At 44.6% G+C, this 22,881-nt stretch overlaps 1 long non-coding RNA gene across 2 annotated transcripts in view; it reads right to left on the bottom strand.

The window, feature by feature from the left end:
• Positions 1–22,881, bottom strand: part of LOC135570225 (uncharacterized) — an 88,936-nt gene that overhangs the window by 31,493 nt on the left and 34,562 nt on the right. For both annotated transcript variants that reach the window (XR_010463459.1, XR_010463460.1), the window contains one exon: positions 411–440. This is a non-coding gene — a long non-coding RNA (uncharacterized LOC135570225). The remainder of the gene's footprint in view (positions 1–410; positions 441–22,881) is intronic.

Raw genomic sequence — 22,881 nt, 5'->3', positions numbered from 1 at the left:
ACCAACAGTGGAAAAGGTTGCTGGTTTTGATGACATCACTTGTGAGAAGTCAGTAAAGACAAGATATTCAGTTGGCTGCATGTTAGTCTGTCAGCCCTATCTCTGTTGACATCTCACTTTCTCTCCACGCCTTCTCTCTCTCTCTCTCTGTTCCTCTCTCTCTCTTCCTGACAGATAGCATCAGACCTGTTGCCTTAGTAACAGACCTCTATCATCTACACCCCCCTTCTCCTACTCTAACATCAGACCAATATAATATATAATATGTCAAGTATAAGTAGTTCCATAAAACACTACTTGTTATTGGGTTTTAGAATGGTTTGTATGGACACATGACTTTCTTCATGTGGTATAATAAAGTTGACTAATATTGAACTGCTATAATCACTGTAGATTTATACTCTACCTACCTGGTGGACTGACGCTTTGAGCCTGGAGATCTGAGGAGAAAGAGAGAGACAGAGGAGAAAGGGAGAGACAGACAGAGAGAGAGATAGAGAGAAAGGGAGGAGTCAGAGGAAGAGAGAAAGAGAGAGGCAGAGGTTAAATCAACATAACATGACCTTTCATGATATGATGGGGATGACAGTGGTATGGTGCAACAACACCCATGTGTAAACACATTCCCCATCTCTCCTCCACCCTCCTCTCTCCCCTACCCTCCTCTCTCCCCTACCCTCCTCTCTCCTCCACCCTCCTCTCTCCCCTACCCTCCTCTCTCCACTACCCTCTTCTCTCCTCCGCAAATCTCTCTATCCCCTCCCTCCCATCATCTCTACTCTACCCTTCTCTCTCCTATCCTCCACTCTCCCTTTCCCTCTGTTCTCCCCTCCCCTTCTCTCTACCCTAGCCTCTATCCCCTACCCTCCTCTCTACTCTACCCTTCTCTCTACCCTACTCTCTCTTCCCTACCCTCCTCTCTCACCTATTTTGCTCTATGCCCTCCTTTCCCATCGCCCCTCCCTTTCTCTCTCCCCTCCCTTTCTCTCTCCTCCTCCTCAAATCTCTCTCCCTACCCTCTCTCTCTCCTCCTCCTCAAATCTCGCTCCCCACCCCTCCTCTCTTCTCATCTCTCTCTCTCTCTCTCTCTCTCTCCGTGACATATAGTGTTGGACCTGTTGATCTTGACACTGAATATACAACAGTCAGACACATGACACCATCACAACTTAACTGACATTAGTGCCTGTCCCCAGATGGACAGTTAGACTACAGTAAAGTACATTTACAGGTGATCACATCATTGTCCTGCTTTGAGACACATTTTACTGTCTGCTTCCAGTTGCATGTTATTTTACTAACCCTGCAAATTATAATATATCTTACAATATTACATCATATCTCAATAACTGTCACAAGTGTATATCAGTATAACAGCATCTTACCTCTGCTCCACAACAGGGTCATCAGTACCACTGCAGGTATCATATCTGTCTCTAACTGGGGCTCCACTGAGCGAAACAAGTCTACTGTCATGTAGAGAGGACTGAAGACTGGAACGTACTGCTCGGCTATATGACTTCTATGTCATTCATTCGTTGGGTCTTTGATGTGAGATTAACTTCTTAGCAATTTATCTTGGATCAGTGGTTGAACACACGACAGCAAACTGATATGTTCAAAAAAACTCCACAGGAAACTGCTGACAGAGCAGCAAAGTTACACATAGTGTCCTATAATATCACATCTAACTTTCTACTGATTGAGTTCACCTCTTATAGAATATTGGCTTAATGTTCCAGCACCTAAATATAAACAGTACCAGCACCCAAAATGAGTACTGATGAGGTCTCATGTTAGAGCAGGAGAAGGGGGGATGTGGTGTAGAAGCTAGAGGTCTGTTACCCAAGTCAACTCAACAGGCCTGATGCTGTATGTCAGGGTCAGGCTGGGCCAAGAGAGGAACAGGTTACTGGTTATGATGACATCACTGGTGAGAAGACAGTGATAAAAATATATTCTCTCTCTCTCTCCCCCTCCTCCCTCTCTACCCTACTTCCCTTCCCCTCCCCCTCTCTGTCTCCCTCCCATCCTTTAATTTATATTAAATAAAGTAAGGGGAGGTAGAAGAAGGGGAAAGGGGGAGAAGAGGAGAGGAGAGGGGGGAGAAGAGGAGAGGGAGGAGAAGAGGAGAGGAGAGGGAGGAGAAGAGGAGAGGGGGAGAAGAGGAGAGAAGAGGGGGGAGAAGAGGAGAGGGAGGAGAGAGGAGAGGAGGAGGAGAGAGGAGAGGGGGAGAAGAGAGAGAGGGAGGGAGGAGAAGAGGAGAGGGGGAGAAGAGGAGAGGGGGAGATGAGGAGAGGAGAGGGAGGAAAAGAGGAGAGAAGAGGAGAGGGGGAGAAGAGGAGAGGGGGAAATGAGGAGAGGAGAGGGGGAGATGAGGAGAGGAGAGAAGGGAGAAGAGGAGAGGAGAGAAGGGAGAAGAGGAGAGGAGAGAAGGGAGAAGAAGAGAGGGGAGGCGAGAGAAGAGGAGAGGAGAGAAGGGAGAAGAGGAGAGGGGAGAGAAGAGGAGAGGAGAGAAGGGAGAGGATAGGAGGGAGAAAGGAGAGAAGGGAGAAGAGGTGAGAAGAGGAGAGAATGGAGAAGAGGAGAGGAGAGGGGGAGAAGAGGAAAGGAGAGAAGGGAGAAGAGGAGAGGAGAGGGGGAGAGAGGAGAGGAGAGGAGGGGAGAAGAGGAGAGGAGAGGGGGAGAAGAGGAGATGAGAGGGGAGAAGAGGAGAGGAGAGAAGGGAGAAGAGGAGAGGAGAGGAGGGGGAGAAGAGAAGAGGGGGAGAAGAGGAGATGAGAGGGGGAGAAGATGAGAGGAGAGAAGGGAGAAGAGGAGAGGAGAGGGGGAGATGAGGAGAGGAGAGAAGGGAGAAGAGGAGATGAGAGAAGGGAGAAGAGGAGAGGGGAGAGAAGAGGAAAGGAGAGAAGGGAGAGGATAGGAGGGAGAAAGGAGAGAAGGGAGAAGGGGTGAGGAGAGAAGGAGAAGAGGAGAGAAGAGGAGAAGGGAGAAGAGGAGAGGAGAGGGGAGAAGAGGAAAGGAGAGAAAGGGAGAAGAGGAGGAGGAGAGGGGGAGAAGAGGAGAGGAGAGAAGGGAGAAGAGGAGAGGAGGGGAGGGGGAGAAGAGGAGAGGGGGAGAAGAGGAGATGAGAGGGGAGAAGAGGAGAGGAGAGGGGGAGAAGAGAAGAGGAGAGAAGGGAAAAGAGGAGAGGAGGGGGGAGAGGAGATGAGAGGGGGAGAAGAGGAGAGGAGATAAGGGAGGAGAGGAGGGGGAGAAGATGGAGAGGAGAGGAGAGGAGAGGAGAGGAGAGGAGAGGGGGGAGAAGAGGAGAGGAGGGCCTGCCTGCATGCCTGTAGTATATACACGCAATCAACAAAAGTATGTGGACACCTGCTCGTCAAACGTCTCAATCCAAAATCATGGGCATTTGCATGGATTTAGTCCCCCCCATTTGCTGCTATAACAGCCTCCATTCCTCTGGGAAGGCTTTCCTCTAGATGTTGGAACATTACTGCTATAACAGCCTCCACTCTTCTGGGAAGGCTTTCCACTAGATGTTGGAACATTGCTGCTATAACAGCCTCCACTCTTCTGGGAAGGCTTTCTTCTAGATGATGGAACATTGCTGCGAGGACTTGCTTCCATTCCAAGAGCATTAGTGAGGTCAGGCGATGAGGCCTGTCAGTCAGCGTTCCAATTCATCCCAAAGGTGTTTGACGTTTTTAATGTCAGGGCTTTGTGAAGTTCTTCCACAACAATCTCAACTAACCATTCATGACGATTTTTCACGAAGATTTCCTTTAACTGAAACGAAGGGGCCAGAACCATGAAAAACAACCCCAGACCATTATTCCTCCTCCACCAAACTTTACAGTTGTCACTATGCATTGGGGCAGGTAGCGTTCTCCTGGCATCCTCCAAACCCAGATTAGTGTGTTGGATTGCTAGAAGGTGAAGATGATTCATTACTCCAGAGAATACGTTTCCACTGCTCCAGAGTCCAGTGGCTGTGAGTTTTACACCACTCAAGCCCACGCTTGACATTGCCCATATTGATCTTAGGTTTGTATGCAGCTGCTCGGCCGTGGAAACCCATTTCAGGAAGCTCCTGACAAACAGTTTCTTGTGCGGATGTTGCTTCCAGAGGCAGTTTGGATCTCGTTAGTGAGTGTTTCAACCAAGTACAGATGATTTTTACACGTTACCCTCTTCAGCACTCGACGGTCCTGTTCTGTGAGCTTGTGTGGCCCACTACTTCTTGGCTGAGCCGTTGTTGGTCCCAGATGTTTCCACTTCACAATAACAGCACTTACAGTCGACCAGGCAGCTCCAGCAGGGCAGGAATTTGACAAACTGACTTGTTGGAAAGGTGCCATCCTGTGACGGTGCCACGTTGAAAGTTACTGAGATCTTCATTAAGGCCATTCTACTGCCAATGTTTGTCTATGGAGATTGCATGGCGGTGGGCTTAATTTTAAACACCTGTCAGCAACTGGTGTGGCTGAAATGGCCCAATCTACTAATTTGAAGGGGTGTCCACATACTATTGTATATATAGTGTATTCACCCAGCTGTCTGGTCCAGGAGAATATCACCTGTGATGCTGTCTGGTCCAGGAGAATATCACCTGTGATGCTGTCTGGTCCAGGAGAATATCACCTGTGATGCTGTCTGGTCCAGGAGAATATCACCTGTGATGCTGTCTGGTCCAGGAGAATATCACCTGTGATGCTGTCTGGTCAGGTAGAATATCACCTGTGATGCTGTCTGGTCCAGGAGAATATCACCTGTGATGCTGTCTGGTCCAGGAGAATACCACCTGAGATGCTGTCTGGTCCAGGAGAATACCACCTGTGATGCTGTCTGGTCCAGGAGAATATCACCTGTGATGCTGTCTGGTCCAGGAGAATATCACCTGTGATGCTGTCTGGTCCAGGAGAATACCACCTGTGATGCTGTCTGGTCCAGGAGAATATCACCTGTGATGCTGTCTGGTCCAGGAGAATATCGCCTGTGATGCTGTCTGTTCCAGGAGAATATCACCTGTCACAACATTGGGGCAGCAGGGTAGTGGTTAGAATGTTATATAAGGATCAGACTGTATAGGCTATATTACATGTATTTAGTGTATTATTGGGGCAGCAGGGTAGTGGTTAGAATGTTATATCAGGGTCAGACTGTATAGGCTATATTACATGTAGTTAGTGTAGTATTGGGGCAGCAGGGTAGCCTAGTGGTTAGAATGTTATATCAGGGTCAGACTGTATAGGCTATATTACATGTATTTAGTGTATTATTGGGGCAGCAGCCTAGTGGTTAGAATGTTATGTCAGGGTCAGACTGTATAAAAGCCAAGTACTAAGAATGAAGAGTCAGTTCTTCCATGGAATTGTTCAGCTTTGTTACTGTTTGTAATAAAGTCTAGTTGAATTCACAGGTTCTGGTTTTGGTGAAATAGTTGATTCAATATTTTCCACAACAGTCAATGTGTCTAAACTGCAAGAACATTGAAATTAAGTTGTTTTCAAGTCATTATTAACAACAACCCGAAAATAAATATTTAAAACCTTCAACTAAAACCAAACGTATATTGGACGTTGGGTAGTCTTCTTTTAGTCATTTTCTTTTCAACTGACCTTTATTTCTTTGTTTTGTTAGTTTTCATGTATAGTTTCTTCATTGACATGAATTAGCGCTGCGTTTTGGCCTCTCCTTCAACTCAAGGTTCAGCAGGACCAATGTCAAAACACTTGGGAAGAAATTCTTTAATGTGTGCCAAATCAATAACCAGCGCCATATGCCAGTCTGAAACCATTTGTGATATTGAAAACCTAAACATAAAATGTACCATCTGCAAGACAAACATCTGCAGAGCCGTACTATCTGCACAAACATCTGCAACAATAATCAGATTACTTGTATTTTTAAACAAGCACCTTTTAAAATGCAGGAGCACCAGAAACACTGTTGTTTTGACAAGCAATAAATCACTGATATCAATAAATCAGGTTGATATCAACTAACACAACTAAAAAAACACATGGAAATGGGAGATATATTTTACCTCCCTGGTTAGAGGACAACCTGCAGAAGACAGTCAGCTACATTTTGGAGAGATGCATTTACATTTAGAGGTCGTTAAACAAAGGAACGCAACACTTATTTTTCATCACTCATCGATATCATGTTGAAATCATTTGTGTGAGAGTCTGGAGATGAGTTTGTCCTGTTAAAACTAACAGCTCAAACACCACATGGAATCTGGGAATAATGTGCACATCACTGGTTAGAGGACAACTTGTAGAAAACATCTAGCTACATTTTGATTCCAGTGGGTCACCAATGCTGTAAGTGTAACACAGCTCTTTTTGTGTTAGTCACTTTCTGTTATATCATATAAATATCACTCTTTCAATTCAGAGCCTGGATTTCCCCCCTGAGGCTAATATCCATATCATGCAGAAATCAATTGAACAGGGGGCAAACGTTTAGTGTTCTACATTGTGACATTATTAAAATACTCCTACTACAATGTTAAAACATTCTACATTGTGACATCATTAAAATACTCCTACTACAATGTTTAAACATTCTACATTGTGACATCATTAAAATACTACTTCTACAATGTTAAAACATTCTACATTGTGACATCATTAAAATACTCCTACTACAATGTTAAAACATTCTACATTGTGACATCATTAAAATACTCCTACTACAATGTTTAAACATTCTACATTGTGACATCATTAAAATACTCCTACTACAATGTTTAAACATTCTACATTGTGACATCATTAAAATACTCCTACTACAATGTTTAAACATTCTACATTGTGACATTAATTCATTGATATCATGAAACAACTCCTTCATTAATGTATTTTCTGATGTTTTATCAGAGATCTTTTATCAGAGTATCTCTTGTCACATTGATCACAGCTATGAGGTTTCTCTCCTGTGTGTGTTCTCTGGTGTATAATCAGATGACTAGATGAAGTAAAACTCTTCCCACATTGTTCACAGCTATGAGATTTCTCTCCTGTGTGTGTTCTCTGGTGTACAATCAGATGACTAGATGTAGTAAAATTCTTCCCACATTGAAAGGTTTCTCTCTGTGTGTGTTCTCTGGTGTATAATCAGATGACTAGATGAAGTAAAACTCTTCCCACATTGTTCACAGCTATGAGATTTCTCTCCTGTGTGTGTTCTCTGGTGTACAATCAGATGACTAGATGTAGTAAAATTATTCCCACATTGTTCACAACTATAAGGTTTCTCTCCTGTGTGTGTTCTCTGGTGAGATAACAGGCTGCTTGACTGAGTAAAACTCTTCCCACATTGATAACAGCTATAAGATGTGTCTCCTGTGTGTGTTCTCTGGTGAGATAACAGGCTGCTTGACTGAGTAAAACTCTTCCCACATTGATCACAGCTATAAGATTTGTCTCCTGTGTGTGTTCTCTGGTGAGATAACAGGCTGCTTGACTGAGTAAAACTCTTCCCACATTGATCACAGCTATAAGATTTGTCTCCTGTGTGTGTTCTCTGGTGAGATAACAGGCTGCTTGACTGAGTAAAACTCTTCCCACATTGATCACAGCTATAAGATTTATCTCCTGTGTGTGTTCTCTGGTGTACAATCCGATGGCTAGATGTAGTAAAACTCTTTCCACATTGATCACAGCTATAAGGTTTCTCTCCTGTGTGAATTCTCATGTGTACTTTTAGTGAATTTGATCTTAAGTAACTAAGATGCGTTGGGGAAATGCGCCGGGCCCAGATGTCCAGTTTCCTCCTCTTCGTCCTCTTCTTTTACTGTAACATCCTCCTCCTCTTTCACTCTGAACGAGTCTTCCTTTTCTTTCACTGAAACGTCTTTCTCTTCTTCTTTCACGGTAACAGCCTCACCCTCTACTTGTTTTTGAATTGAAACATCCTTCTCTTCCCCCTCCTCTTTCAGGAGGAAACCTCTACTTTAACAGTGTAATATTTGTGTTGTGGAGAAATGACCAGGCAGGAGACGGAGTACAGTTAGTTGTCGTTTAGTCAAAACCCATCGCGCTCTACAGTTCCCGGCATTCCAGTGCGCATGTGCATTTCCTATTAGGTGTAGTAACGTAACACTGCCGTAATGCATTACTGCTTAGTAACAGCACAGTAACTAATATAAACAGATGTAGATCCCAGATACTACACTCCTCCCCCATAGTGTTTAACTCCCAGAGAACAAGGTAAATATGTTAGGTAACTACTAATGCAATATCTGAACAATGCATTCTTAAACATTTTTCAACTACTGGGTTGAAGCAGACTTTTCAGAGCCCAGCACAAATCCAGGGGATTATTCTGCCCCGAAGATGGAGTTTGTGTCCTAATAACTAACCCAGGAAATGTCCTTTTTCTTTCCTTTTATCTAGGACATATTAAAGTGTTTGTTTTACTATCCGTTACGTCCTTAACCAGCTCAACTCACAGGTCAAGCCTTTGAGGTGCCCTTCGCTGTCGAATAGGATATCTCCGCTCCTCCTGGGCTTCCTGTGGTGGGGCAGGTTCGGGTGGAAGGTCAGGCTCTGTCTCTTCCGTACGTCCACAGTCAGGAGAATAGTCCTGGGGGTCGTTATTGTTCTTGTTCTCTCGGCATGTCTCTGCTGGGGCGTTGGACCGTAGCAGATGATCCACATGAACGTTGACCTGGCGATGACCAATTTGGACTTGGTAACTCAAAGGTCCTCTGCGTTGCAAGATCACACCTGAGTTCCACAGGCGCTTGGGGTGTCTGAAATCACGTACCATCACCCTCTCTTCCTCTTTGAATTCTCTGACAGTCTTTGAGTGTCTGTCATGAGCTTTCTTCTCAATTTGAGCATCATTTTTCTCACTTGGTGACATAGTCCGTGATGCAAATGCAATAGGGTGTTCTTCACCTGACGGTAGAACATGTGAGATGACGGCTCCTACTCCGTATGGAGATGCATCACACACGAGTCTCAGCTTCATCTCTGTGTTATAGTGGGCAAGCCACTTGCTCTTTAGCAGACGCTGTTTGCAAGTCTTGAATGCTTCTTCGCATTGTGGGGACCAATTCCACTTTGTATCGGCCTGCAGCAGTTGGTGAAGCGGATGCAACAATGTGGACAAGTTTGCCACAAACTTTCCGTAATCGTTCAGGAGCCCCAAAAATGACCTCAGCTCTGAGATATTTGTGGGTACTGGTGCGTTTACGATTGCTTCCACCTTGCTGTTGGTTGGGTGCAGGCCTTGTGCATCAATCTTGTATCCGAGATACTCCACTGAGTCCTGGAGGAACTCACACTTGATGCGTTTCATTCTCACTCCGTATTTCTCCAGTCTTGACATCACTTTGTCCAGCACTACAAGGTGCTCTCCAATGGTTGGTGCTGACACGAGGATGTCGTCCATGAAGCACACAACATGGTCTATACCGTCCAAGATCTGATCCATTGTTTGTTGGAATATCGCTGGAGCTGTCGAGATTCCATAGGCCAAGCGATTGAATCTGAATAGCCCCTTGTGTGTATTGATGGTCAGATACTGTTCTGACTCCGGATCCAGCTTACATTTACATTTAAGTCATTTAGCAGACGCTCTTATCCAGAGCGACTTACAAATTGGTGCGTTCACCTTATGACATCCAGTGGAACAGCCACTTTACAATAGTGCATCTAAATCTTTTAAGGGGGGGGGTGAGAAGGATTACTTTATCCTATCCTAGGTATTCCTTAAAGAGGTGGGGTTTCAGGTGTCTCCGGAAGGTGGTGATTGACTCCGCTGTCCTGGCGTCGTGAGGGAGTTTGTTCCACCATTGGGGGGGCCAGAGCAGCGAACAGTTTTGACTGGGCTGAGCGGGAACTGTACTTCCTCAGTGGTAGGGAGGCGAGCAGGCCAGAGGTGGATGAACGCAGTGCCCTTGTTTGGGTGTAGGGCCTGATCAGAGCCTGGAGGTACTGAGGTGCCGTTCCCCTCACAGCTCCGTAGGCAAGCACCATGGTCTTGTAGCGGATGCGAGCTTCAACTGGAAGCCAGTGGAGAGAGCGGAGGAGCGGGGTGACGTGAGAGAACTTGGGAAGGTTGAACACCAGACGGGCTGCGGCGTTCTGGATGAGTTGTAGGGGTTTAATGGCACAGGCAGGGAGCCCAGCCAACAGCGAGTTGCAGTAATCCAGACGGGAGATGACAAGTGCCTGGATTAGGACCTGCGCCGCTTCCTGTGTGAGGCAGGGTCGTACTCTGCGGATGTTGTAGAGCATGAACCTACAGGAACGGGCCACCGCCTTGATGTTAGTTGAGAACGACAGGGTGTTGTCCAGGATCACGCCAAGGTTCTTAGCGCTCTGGGAGGACACAATGGAGTTGTCAACCGTGATGGCGAGATCATGGAACGGGCAGTCCTTCCCCGGGAGGAAGAACAGCTCCGTCTTGCCGAGGTTCAGCTTGAGGTGGTGATCCGTCATCCACACTGATATGTCTGCCAGACATGCAGAGATGCGATTCGCCACCTGGTCATCAGAAGGGGAAAGGAGAAGATTAATTGTGTGTCGTCTGCATAGCAATGATAGGAGAGACCATGTGAGGTTATGACAGAGCCAAGTGACTTGGTGTATAGCGAGAATAGGAGAGGGCCTAGAACAGAGCCCTGGGGGACACCAGTGGTGAGAGCGCGTGGTGAGGAGACAGATTCTCGCCACGCCACCTGGTAGGAGCGACCTGTCAGGTAGGACGCAATCCAAGCGTGGGCCGCGCCGGAGATGCCCAACTCGGAGAGGGTGGAGAGGAGTATCTGATGGTTCACAGTATCGAAGGCAGCCGATAGGTCTAAAAGGATGAGAGCAGAGGAGAGAGAGTTAGCTTTAGCAGTGCGGAGCGCCTCCGTGATACAGAGAAGAGCAGTCTCAGTTGAATGACTAGTCTTGAAACCTGACTGATTTGGATCAAGAAGGTCATTCTGAGAGAGATAGCGGGAGAGCTGGCCAAGGACGGCACGTTCAAGAGTTTTGGAGAGAAAAGAAAGAAGGGATACTGGTCTGTAGTTGTTGACATCGGAGGGATCGAGTGTAGGTTTTTTCAGAAGGGGTGCAACTCTCGCTCTCTTGAAGACGGAAGGGACGTAGCCAGCGGTCAGGGATGAGTTGATGAGCGAGGTGAGGTAAGGGAGAAGGTCTCCGGAAATGGTCTGTAGAAGAGAGGAGGGGATAGGGTCAAGCGGGCAGGTTGTTGGGCGGCCGGCCGTCACAAGACGCGAGATTTCATCTGGAGAGAGAGGGGAGAAAGAGGTCAGAGCACAGGGTAGGGCAGTGTGAGCAGAACCAGCGGTGTCGTTTGACTTAGCAAACGAGGATCGGATGTCGTCGACCTTCTTTTCAAAATGGTTGACGAAGTCATCTGCAGAGAGGGAGGAGGGGGGAGGGGGAGGAGGATTCAGGAGGGAGGAGAAGGTGGCAAAGAGCTTCCTAGGGTTAGAGGCAGATGCTTGGAATTTAGAGTGGTAGAAAGTGGCTTTAGCAGCAGAGACAGAAGAGGAAAATGTAGAGAGGAGGGAGTGAAAGGATGCCAGGTCCGCAGGGAGGCGAGTTTTCCTCCATTTCCGCTCGGCTGCCCGGAGCCCTGTTCTCCGCTCGGCTGCCCGGAGCTTCAGTTGCTGATAAGCGAATGCCAGGTCCAGCTTACTGAAAACCTTCCCACCAGCTAGAGTGGCAAACAGATCTTCAGCGTTTGGTAGTGGATATTCCTCTGGTAGTATGCAGCGATTTACTGTGACCTTGTAGTCACCGCACATTCTGACGGTCTTGTCTTTCTTTGGGACTACAACAATCGGAGCGGCCCAGTCGCTCCTCGCTACTTTAGTTATTATGTTATTCTTCTGTAGGCGGTCCAGTTCCTTCTCTACTGCTTCCTTAAGAGCATAGGGAACTGGACGTGGTTTGTGAAAGATAGGCTTGGTTCCTTCTTGCACTCTGACTTTTGCTGTGAAGTCTTGTATTTCACCGTAGCCATCTTTGAAAAGTTCTTTGTGCTTCTCCAGCATGTTAGTGAGTGTAGCCTGACTCACTGGTTTGTCATTTCTCAGACTGAAGATTTCTCCCCAGTTCAACTTGATCTTTTGTAGCCAGTTTCTGCCTAGCAAGGCTGATTTTTCTCCTTTAACAATGACAAGCGGTAGCGTCCACTCCTTCCCCTCATACCGGACTGGTACCTGGATCTGCCCTAACACAGGAATAGTGTCACCAGTGTATGAAGAAAGGCGGATGGACGCGGGCTGAAGAGGGCACTCTTTCAGTTTTTCTTTGTAGAGTCTCTCTGGAACCAGGGATACAGACGCTCCGGTGTCCAGCTGCATTTTAACTGGTTTTCCTGCTAACTCCATGTTGAGATAGATTCCATCTTTTAGTTGTTGAGCTGTGTACACTGTGAACAGTTCCACTACTGTTTCAGTTGTACCTTCCTCTTCTTGTGCTGCGTCTGACACTTTGTGCGCTCTTGCCATGCGTTTCGAGGCTTTACACACTCTCTGTAAATGTCCAACCTTTCCACAATTGTGGCACTTTTCCTTTTGGAATCGACATTCACTGTGCTGATGATTATCTCCCCCACATCTGTAGCAACTTGGCTTAGACCTTTGAGATGTGGGCTGCTTTGTTCTTGTGTAACCTTGAGGACGGGACTGAAAAAAGTGTGACTTTTGTGAGCTTTTTTCACCACGTGCATCACTGACCTTGTGAACACCTTTCTGACGTTCTGCATGTCCCGATAGCTCAATAGTATCCCTGTGGGCAAGCTCGAGTCCAAGTGCTATATCACAGGCTTTCTTAAAGGTCAGGTCCTTCTCTGACAGGAGCCTTCTGTGATATGCTTCACCTGTGAGACCACATACAAACTTGTCTCGGAGAGCATCATCAAGAAATCGTGCAAACTCACATGTACTTGCCAGCCTTTTCAAAGCAAGGATGTAGTCAGCCACGGTTTCCCTTGACTCTGGTGACGTTGGTCAAATCTGAAACGTTCTGCAATGAGAATTGGCTTAGGCTTGAAATACCTTGAAAGAGTTTCAGTCAGTTCTGCATAGTTCAACTCCACTGCTTTCATTGGTTCAATGAGACCTTTCAGCAATCCATACTCAGTTGGACCCAAAACACTGAGAAATACGTCTGCTTTCTTTCCATCTTTGATTTCATTTGCAGCCAGCCAACGCTCAAAACGCTCCAAATAGGAATCAAAATCCTCTTTTGTAGCCTCAAACTCTGGTACTCGACCAATGGTTGCCATTTTCACAGTTAATTGTTCAGTTTCCTTATATTCCTTAATTTTCTGAATATTCATCTACTTCTTCACTTCAGAAGTTTCTGCAATTACTTCATTCACTGCACTCATTTGTATTAATGTACACACCGTGTTACGTCCCTTCTTCCTTTTTTTTTTCCTTCCTTGACAATATTTCTCCACTGAGATCGCCTAATTTCAATGGGTTCAATGACAGTTTCTTTTATTTAACCACCAGAGGGCAGTGTCGCTATTCTGGACTCCAATAGTCTTGCTGCTTGGCAGCTCCTGAATACTGTACTAGCAGTGCTAGCAGTGGTTAGCCTACTCTACTGGCGAAAGAAAATAAAAAATAACTGACGAATTACATTTTTAATTTTTTTTTTAGTTTCATTACTCACGCAACATTCTTCCCTTCAAGCAATGTCCGTTTATGTAGTTTAATCACCTCGTCGCCACTGTAATATTTGTGTTGTGGAGAAATGACCAGGCAGGAGACTGGAGTACAGTTAGTTGTCTTTAGTCAAAAACCCCTCGCGCTCTACAGTTCCCGGCATTCCAGTGCGCATGTGCATTTCCTATTAGGTGTAGTAACGTAACACTGCCGTAATGCATTACTGCTTAGTAACAGCACAGTAACTAATATAAACAGTTGTAGATCCCAGATACTACAAACAGGAGGAGAGCAGCTCAGTGAACTTATGGTCGGAGATGTTCGCTAGCTAGCATTAGCAACTAGCCTAGTTCTAAGCTAATTTAGCAAACCAGCTAGCTGACAAACAACATAATTATATAATTAAATGGGCCAACACGTACATGCGACAGAAGTGTGTTTAATACACAGCGACTAATATACACCAAAACAGTGTAAAGAGAGTGAATGTTGTAGCTATGTTTGCTATAAAGCTACCGAGGTGTCTAACTGTTGTTGTAGGAGCGTCCCGTCCACTAGATTATACGTCACACTGGCAGCGTCGCCTGAACCTAAAAGACGCACATCGCCATCTGCTGACTGGAGGGGCAACGCAGTTGAGGAACCCAAAGTTTATTTTATGTTATCACTCTGAAAAAATCTATAATGATTCAGGAAAATGTTTTTCTTGTTGTTATTCACTAGGGTTAATGTTTTAATAAAATATTTAAATTCAATCAGAACAATTGTAATTTTTGTATAGCATTTTGGAATGTTTGTTTGTGCATAAAGTATTTGGCAACAAGTATTAAAAAATGCACAATCAATTTCAGTGGTTTTGTTGTCATTGCAATAGTAACATATTATATCCTTCATGTTAAACATGGGCAGTGTTCATAATGGTAAATAAGTATCTTACAAGGTTTTCCCAAAATTCTGACACAAATGTACATTAAAGAACAAGTGGGACAGATTCTCACCTTATTCACAGAAAACACAGATATCATCAACAGCCACATGTGGACGTCATAGAATTCCATGGATATATCTGATGTAACATGTTAGAGTGCTCTTCCTTAACCTTGTTTGTTATACAGTATTTGTAAAGTATTTAACAGGCATGTTTCCAGACAAGGTCAGGAATAAGAAGCAGGTTCCACAAACACTTTCTCTCGGTAGAGTTGGTTTTCTGAACGGAGAATTTGTCTTATATATTTATTACAACAAGATCTCTGAAGTAAACCCAGGCTTCATTAGTGTAGTTAGACCCCTGGGAACGGCTCTGAGTTCTGGATCAACAAGTAAACCCAGGCTTCATTAGTGTAGTTAGACCCCTGGGAACGGCTCTGAGTTCTGGATCAACAAGTAAACCCAGGCTTCATTAGTGTAGTTAGACCCCTGGGAACGGCTCTGAGTTCTGGATCAACAAGTAAACCCAGGCCTTCCAATCTGAGTTCTGGATCAACAAGTAAACCCAGGCCTTCCAATCTGAGTTCTGGATCAACAAGTAAACCCAGGCCTTCCAATCTGAGTTCTGGATCAACAAGTAAACCCAGGCCTTCCAATCTGAGTTCTGGAAGAGTTAAACCCAGGCCTTCCAATCTGAGTTCTGGATCAACAAGTAAACCCAGGCCTTCCAATCTGAGTTCTGGATCAACAAGTAAACCCAGGCCTTCCAATCTGAGTTCTGGATCAACAAGTAAACCCAGACCTTCCAATCTGAGTTCTGGATCAACAAGTAAACCCAGGCCTTCCAATCTGAGTTCTGGATCAACAAGTAAACCCAGGCCTTCCAATCTGAGTTCTGGATCAACAAGTAAACCCAGGCCTTCCAATCTGAGTTCTGGATCAACAAGTAAACCCAGGCCTTCCAATCTGAGTTCTGGATCAACAAGTAAACCCAGGCCTTCCAATCTGAGTTCTGGATCAACAAGTAAACCCAGGCCTTCCAATCTGAGTTCTGGATCAACAAGTAAACCCAGGCCTTCCAATCTGAGTTCTGGATCAACAAGTAAACCCAGGCCTTCCAATCTGAGTTCTGGATCAACAAGTAAACCCAGGCCTTCCAATCTGAGTTCTGGATCAACCTTAAACCCAGGCCTTCCAATCTGAGTTCTGGATCAACAAGTAAACCCAGGCCTTCCAATCTGAGTTCTGGATCAACAAGTAAACCCAGGCCTTCCAATCTGAGTTCTGGATCAACTTTGTGATCATTACCAAAGATAAGATGAGTTTTCATTAGTGTAGTTAGACCCCTGGGAACGGCTCTGAGTTCTGGATCAACTTTGTGATCATTACCAAAGATAAGATGGGTTTTCATTAGTGTAGTTAGACCCCTGGGAACGGCTCTGAGTTCTGGATCAACTTTGTGATCATTACCAAAGATAAGATGGGTTTTCATTAGTGTAGTTAGACCCCTGGGAATGGCTCTGAGTTCTGGATCAACTTTGTGATCATTACCAAAGATAAGATGGGTTTTCATTAGTGTAGTTAGACCCCTGGGAACGGCTCTGAGTTCTGGATCAACTTTGTGATCATTACCAAAGATAAGATGGGTTTTCATTAGTGTAGTTAGACCCCTGGGAACGGCTCTGAGTTCTGGATCAACTTTGTGATCATTACCAAAGATAAGATGGGTTTTTATTAGTGTAGTTAGACCTCTGGGAACGGCTCTGAGTTCTGGATCAACTTTGTGATCATTACCAAAGATAAGATGGGTTTTCATTAGTGTAGTTAGACCCCTGGGAACGGCTCTGAGTTCTGGATCAACTTTGTGATCATTACCAAAGAGAAGATGAGTTTTCATTAGTGTAGTTAGACCCCTGGGAACGGCCCTGAGTTCTGGATCAACTTTGTGATCATTACCAAAGATAAGATGGGTTTTCATTAGTGTAGTTAGACCCCTGGGAACGGCCCTGAGTTCTGGATCAACTTTGTGATCATTACCAAAGATAAGATGAGTTTTCATTAGTGTAGTTAGACCCCTGGGAACGGCTCTGACCACAGAAATAAACTCTCTGAAAGGTATTGGAAACCCTTTCAATGTTATAAATTGTTCATATGTGAGAATATAACCTCTGTTGTCAAAAACATCAAGAACAAAGTCGTTATTCCTCTCATGCCAGCTGGGGTAGAACAATGACTGATTCCTTACAGTTATGTCTGAATTATTCCACAAAGGAGCTTTATGTACTATAAAAATGTGCAGGAAACAATATTTTCCAGGCCATTAAAGCTGGTTGGTGAAACCTAGCCAATTTAGTGGGTAATCTTTCAGGAATATAATTACATTTCAGTCAAAATTGAAGACCTCTCAACTTATGAAACACATGATTTGGAATGAAATACCATATTGAATCAGTATTGATCAAACATCTTTTCAACCAGTTGATCTTGAAAGTGTTATTTATGTCACAAAGTCCAACACTTCCAGACCTCCTTCAGCTCTTTTATTAGAGGACTGACTCTTTTAGTTTGTGAGATTTATTTTTCCAGATGAAGTCAAGAAAGGTCTTATTGATCTCTTTACAAGTAGCAGGATTTACACATAAAGATAATGAGGGGTCCACAAAACCAGCCAGTCCCTCTGCCTTGGACAGAAGTCCTCTCCCAAGTATAGAAACATCTCTTTGTAGACAATTATTACAGATAGTTTTGGATTTCTTAATTTTAGGAGAGAAATTCATATGTTGTCTGACTAAGTGGTTTTTTGACAGATGTATTCCTAAATATTTAACACAGACCTTTACAGGAATATTTTCTATTTCTTTATCATCAGAGTCAAATAAACATAAGATTTCTGTACTATATAAACACTGCTAATCCAACAATAGTGTCTGTACTATATAACCACTGCTAATCCAACAATAGTGCTAGGTGTCTGTACTATATAAACACTGCTAATACAACAATAGTGCTAGGTGTCTGTACTACATAAACACTGCTAATCCAACAATAGTGCTAGGTGTCTGTACTATATAAACACTGCTAATACAACAATAGTGTAGGTGTCTGTACTATATAAACACTGCTAATCCAACAATAGTGCTAGGTGTCTGTACTATATAAACACTACTAATCCAACAATAGTGCTAGGTGTCTGTATTATATAAACACTGCTAATCCAACAATAGTGCTAGGTGTCTGTACTATATAAACACTGCTAATCCAACAATAGTGCTAGGTGTCTGTACTATATAAACACTGCTAATCCAACAATAGTGCTAGGTGTCTGTACTACATGAACACTGTTAATCCAACAATAGTGCTAGGTGTCTGTACTATATAAACACTGCTAATCCAACAATAGTGTAGGTGTCTGTACTATATAAACACTGCTAATCCAACAATAGTGCTAGGTGTCTGTACTATATAAACACTGCTAATCCAACAATAGTGCTAGGTGTCTGTACTACATGGATTGTTTCCAAGATGGCATAGCAGTTCAGACGTCTTTTGTCCTCGTCTTGTCGTGTCGTGTATATATATATATATTTACAACTTTTTTTTCACATACATTTTATTTTTATTTTCCATCAACTCATCTTCAATACACTCTCCTGCAACCTGCCTCACCAATTGATATGTATAAATACGTATTATTTACCTCAAATCTGCAATCAAATCTGCAATCCTCCAAGAAGCTAGCCAGAAACTCCAAGAAGCTAGCCAGAAGCTAATCAGAAGCTAGTTAGCTTCTTTACTGGCAACTCGTTCGTATTCAGCTAACCACGGTTTGTGGTCATTAGCTATCCTTTAACTCGAAAATCTATCGCCAGTTTTGTACGGCGCGCTCGGAACGGAACATACCGGGACCGATTTTTTTTTCTCTCCATGTCCCTGGATTTCAACTGCTCTCTGGACATTCACTCCCGGATCTCACAGCAGCTGGCTGCTATCCGTGTGTCTATCTGCTTTCGTCGATTCCGGAGCAAACATCAATTACTCGGAGCTAGCGAGCTCCGTCAATCACTCCTGGGCTGCAGTCACCTATCCGGACCCGTTTTACTGCCTACACGGAGCCCCTCCGGGCCTTCACAACTGGACTGCCGACGTTATCTACCCGAAGGAGATCCGGCTGGCTCCTCCGTCGCGACGTTACCTGAATGCCCATCTGCGGCCTGCTAACCGTTAGCTGTCTTACCGGATGCTCTCAGAATAGACAATCGGACAATTTATTTATTTTTATTATTAACATGTTTCTTCTTGGGCCTCTATAACTATATCTATTGTTTTTATTTTTGTTGTTGTGTGATTTGGACTAATCCCCTCTACAACACGGAACTCCACTAATCTACTGACGGAACGCAAGAGGTGGCTAACAACAGACCTCCATCCTATGCTAGCTTGCTACCGATGTCCTGGCTAGCTGTCTAAATCGCCGTGACCCCCAAACCAACCTCTCCACTCCCTGGACCCTTTTGATCACTCGACTAAGGATGCCTCTCCTTAATGTCAATATGTCTTGTCAATTGCTGTTCTGGTTAGTGTTTATTGGCTTATTTCACTGTAGAGCCTCTAGTCCTGCTCACTATACCTTATCCAACTTATTAGTTCCACCACCCACACATGCAATGACATCTCCTGGTTTCAATGATGTTTCTAGAGACAATATCTCTCTCTTCATCACTCAATACCTAGGTTTACCTCCACTGTACTCACATCCTACCATACCTTTGTCTGTACATTATACCTTGATGCTATTTTATCGCCCAGAAACCTCCTTTTACTCTCTGTTCCAGACGTTCTAGACGACCAATTCTTATTGCTTTTAGCCGTACCCTTATTCTTCTCCTCCTATGTTCCTCTGGCGATGTAGAGGTGAATCCAGGCCCTGCAGTGCCTAGCTCCACCCTATTCCCCAGGCGCTCTCTTTTGATGACTTCTGTAACCGTAATAGCCTTGGTTTCATGCATGTTAACATTAGAAGCCTCCTCCCTAAGTTTGTTCTTTTCACTGCTTTAGCACACTCTGCCAACCCGGATGTTCTAGCTGTGTCTGAATCCTGGCTTAGGAAGACCACCAAAATTCTGAAATTTTAATTCCAAACTACAACATTTTCAGACAAGATAGAACTGCTAAAGGGGGCGGTGTTGCAATCTACTGCAAAGATAGCCTGCAGAGTTCTGTCCTACTATCCAGGTCTGTACCCAAACAATTTGAACTTCTACTTTTAAAAATCCACCTCTCTAAAAACAAGTCTCTCACCGTTTGCCGCCTGCTATAGACCACCCTCTGCTCCCAGCTGTGCTCTGGACACCATATGTGAACTGATTGCCCCCCATCTATCTTCAGAGCTCGTGCTGCTAGGCGACCTAAACTGGAACATTTTTAACACCCCAGCCATCCTACAATCTAAACTTGATGCCCTCAATCTCACACAAATTATCAATGAACCTACCAGGTACCCCCCAAAGCCTTAAACACGGGCACCCTCATAGATATCATCCTAACTAACTTCCCCCTCTAAATACACCTCTGCTGTCTTCAACCAAGATCTCAGCGATCACTGCCTCATTGCCTGCATCCGTAATGGGTCAGCGGTCAAACGACCTCCACTCATCACTGTAAAACGCTCCCTGAAACACTTCAGCGAGCAGGCCTTTCTAATCGACCTGGCCGGGGTGTCCTGGAAGGATATTGATCTCATCCCGTCAGTAGAGGATGCCTGGATATTTTTTAAAAATGCCTTCCTAACAATGTTAAATAAACATGCCCCATTCAAGAAAATTAGAACCAGGAACAGATATAGCCCTTGGTTCTCTCCCAGACCCTGACTGCCCTTAACCAACACAAAAACATCCTATGGCGTTCTGCATTAGCATGAACAGCCCCGTGATATGCAGCTGTTCAGGGAAGCTAGAAACCGTTATACACAGGCAGTTAGAAAAGCCAAGGCTAGCTTTTTCAAGCAGAAATTTGCTTCCTGCAACACTAACTCTAAAAAGTTCTGGGACACTGTAAAGTCCATGGAGAATAAGAACACCTCCTCCCAGCTGCCCACTGCACTGAAGATAGGAAACACTGTCACCACTGATAAATCCACCATAATTGAGAATTTCAATAAGCATTTTTCTACGGCTGGCCATGCTTTCCACCTGGCAACTCCTACCCCGGTCAACAGCACTGCACCCCCAACAGCAACTCGCCCAAGCCTTCCCCATTTCTCCTTCTCCCAAATCCATTCAGCTGAAGTTCTGAAAGAGCTGAAAAATCTGGACCCCTACAAATCAGCCGGGCTAGACAATCTGGACCCTTTCTTTCTAAAATTATCTGCCGAAATTGTTGCCACCCCTATTACTAGCCTGTTCAACCTCTCTTTCGTGTCATCTGAGATTCCCAAAGATTGGAAAGCAGCTGCGGTCATCCCCCCTCTTCAAAGGGGGGGACACTCTTGACCCAAACTGCTACAGACCTATATCTATCCTACCATGCCTTTCTAAGGTCTTCGAAAGCCAAGTCAACAAACAGATTACCGACCATTTCGAATCTCACCATACCTTCTCTGCTATGCAATCTGGTTTCAGAGCTGGTCATGGGTGCACCTCAGCCACGCTCAAGGTCCTAAACGATATCTTAACCGCCATCGATAAGAAACATTACTGTGCAGCCGTATTCATTGATCTGGCCAAGGCTTTCGACTCTGTCAACCACCACATCCTTATCGGCAGACTCGACAGCCTTGGTTTCTCAAATGATTGCCTCGCCTGGTTCACCAACTACTTCTCTGATAGAGTTCAGTGTGTCAAATCGGAGGGTCTGCTGTCCGGACCTCTGGCAGTCTCTATGGGGGTGCCACAGGGTTCAATTCTTGGACCGACTCTCTTCTCTGTATACATCAATGAGGTCGCTCTTGCTGCTGGTGAGTCTCTGATCCACCTCTGAACGCAGACGACACCATTCTGTATACTTCCGGCCCCTTCTTTGGACACTGTGTTAACAACCCTCCAGGCAAGCTTCAATGCCATACAACTCTCCTTCCGTGGCCTCCAATTGCTCTTAAATACAAGTAAAACTAAATGCATGCTCTTCAACCGATCGCTACCTGCACCTACCCGCCTGTCCAACATCACTACTCTGGACGGCTCTGACTTAGAATACGTGGACAACTACAAATACTTAGGTGTCTGGTTAGACTGTAAACTCTCCTTCCAGACCCATATCAAACATCTCAATCCAAAGTTAAATCTAGAATTGGCTTCCTATTTCGCAACAAAGCATCCTTCACTCATGCTGCCAAACATACCCTTGTAAAATTGACCATCCTACCAATCCTCGACTTTGGCGATGTCATTTACAAAATAGCCTCCAATACCCTACTCAACAAATTGGATGCAGTCTATCACAGTGCTATCCGTTTTGTCACCAAAGCCCCATATACTACCCACCATTGCAACTCCTGTGTCGCTCTCGTTGGCTGGCCCTCGCGTCATACCGCCGCCAAACCCACTGGCTCCATGTCATCTACAAGACCCTGCTAGGTAAAGTCCCCCTTATCTCAGCTCGCTGGTCACCTAGCATCTCCCACCTGCAGCACACGCTCCAGCAGGTATATCTCTCTAGTCACCCCCAAAACCAATTCTTTCTTTGGCCGCCTCTCCTTCAGTTCTCTGCTGCCAATGACTGGAACGAACTACAAAAAATCTCTTAAATTGGAAACACTTATCTCCCTCACTAGCTTTAAGCACCAACTGTCAGAGCATCTTACAGATTACTGCACCTGTACATAGCCCACCTATAATTTAGCCCAAACAACTACCTCTTTCCCAACTGTATTTAATTTTATTTATTTATTTTGCTCCTTTGCACCCCATTATTTTTATTTCTACTTTGCACATTCTTCCATTGCAAACTACCATTCCAGTGTTTTACTTGCTATATTGTATTTACTTTGCCACCATGGCCTTTTTGCCTTTACCTCCTTCTCACCTAATTTGCTCACATTGTATATAGACTTGTTTTTTTTTTTACTGTATTATTGACTGAAATGTTTGTTTTACTCCATGTGTAACTCTGTGTCGTTGTATGTGTCGAACTGCTTTGCTTTATCTTGGCCAGGTGTAAATGAGAACTTGCAATGCCTGGTTAAATAAATGAGAACTTGTTCTCAACTATGCTTACACTGGTTAAATAAAGGTGAAATAAAAAAATAAAAAAAATAAACACTGCTAATCCAACAATAGTGCTAGGTGTCTGTACTATATAAA

This window comes from Oncorhynchus nerka, unplaced genomic scaffold (assembly GCF_034236695.1).
Source record: "Oncorhynchus nerka isolate Pitt River unplaced genomic scaffold, Oner_Uvic_2.0 unplaced_scaffold_1017, whole genome shotgun sequence".
Classification (NCBI taxonomy): Eukaryota; Metazoa; Chordata; class Actinopteri; order Salmoniformes; family Salmonidae; genus Oncorhynchus; species Oncorhynchus nerka.
The sequence above is the reverse complement of the archived record's forward strand: the minus strand, read 5'-3'. Positions and strand labels throughout refer to the sequence as shown.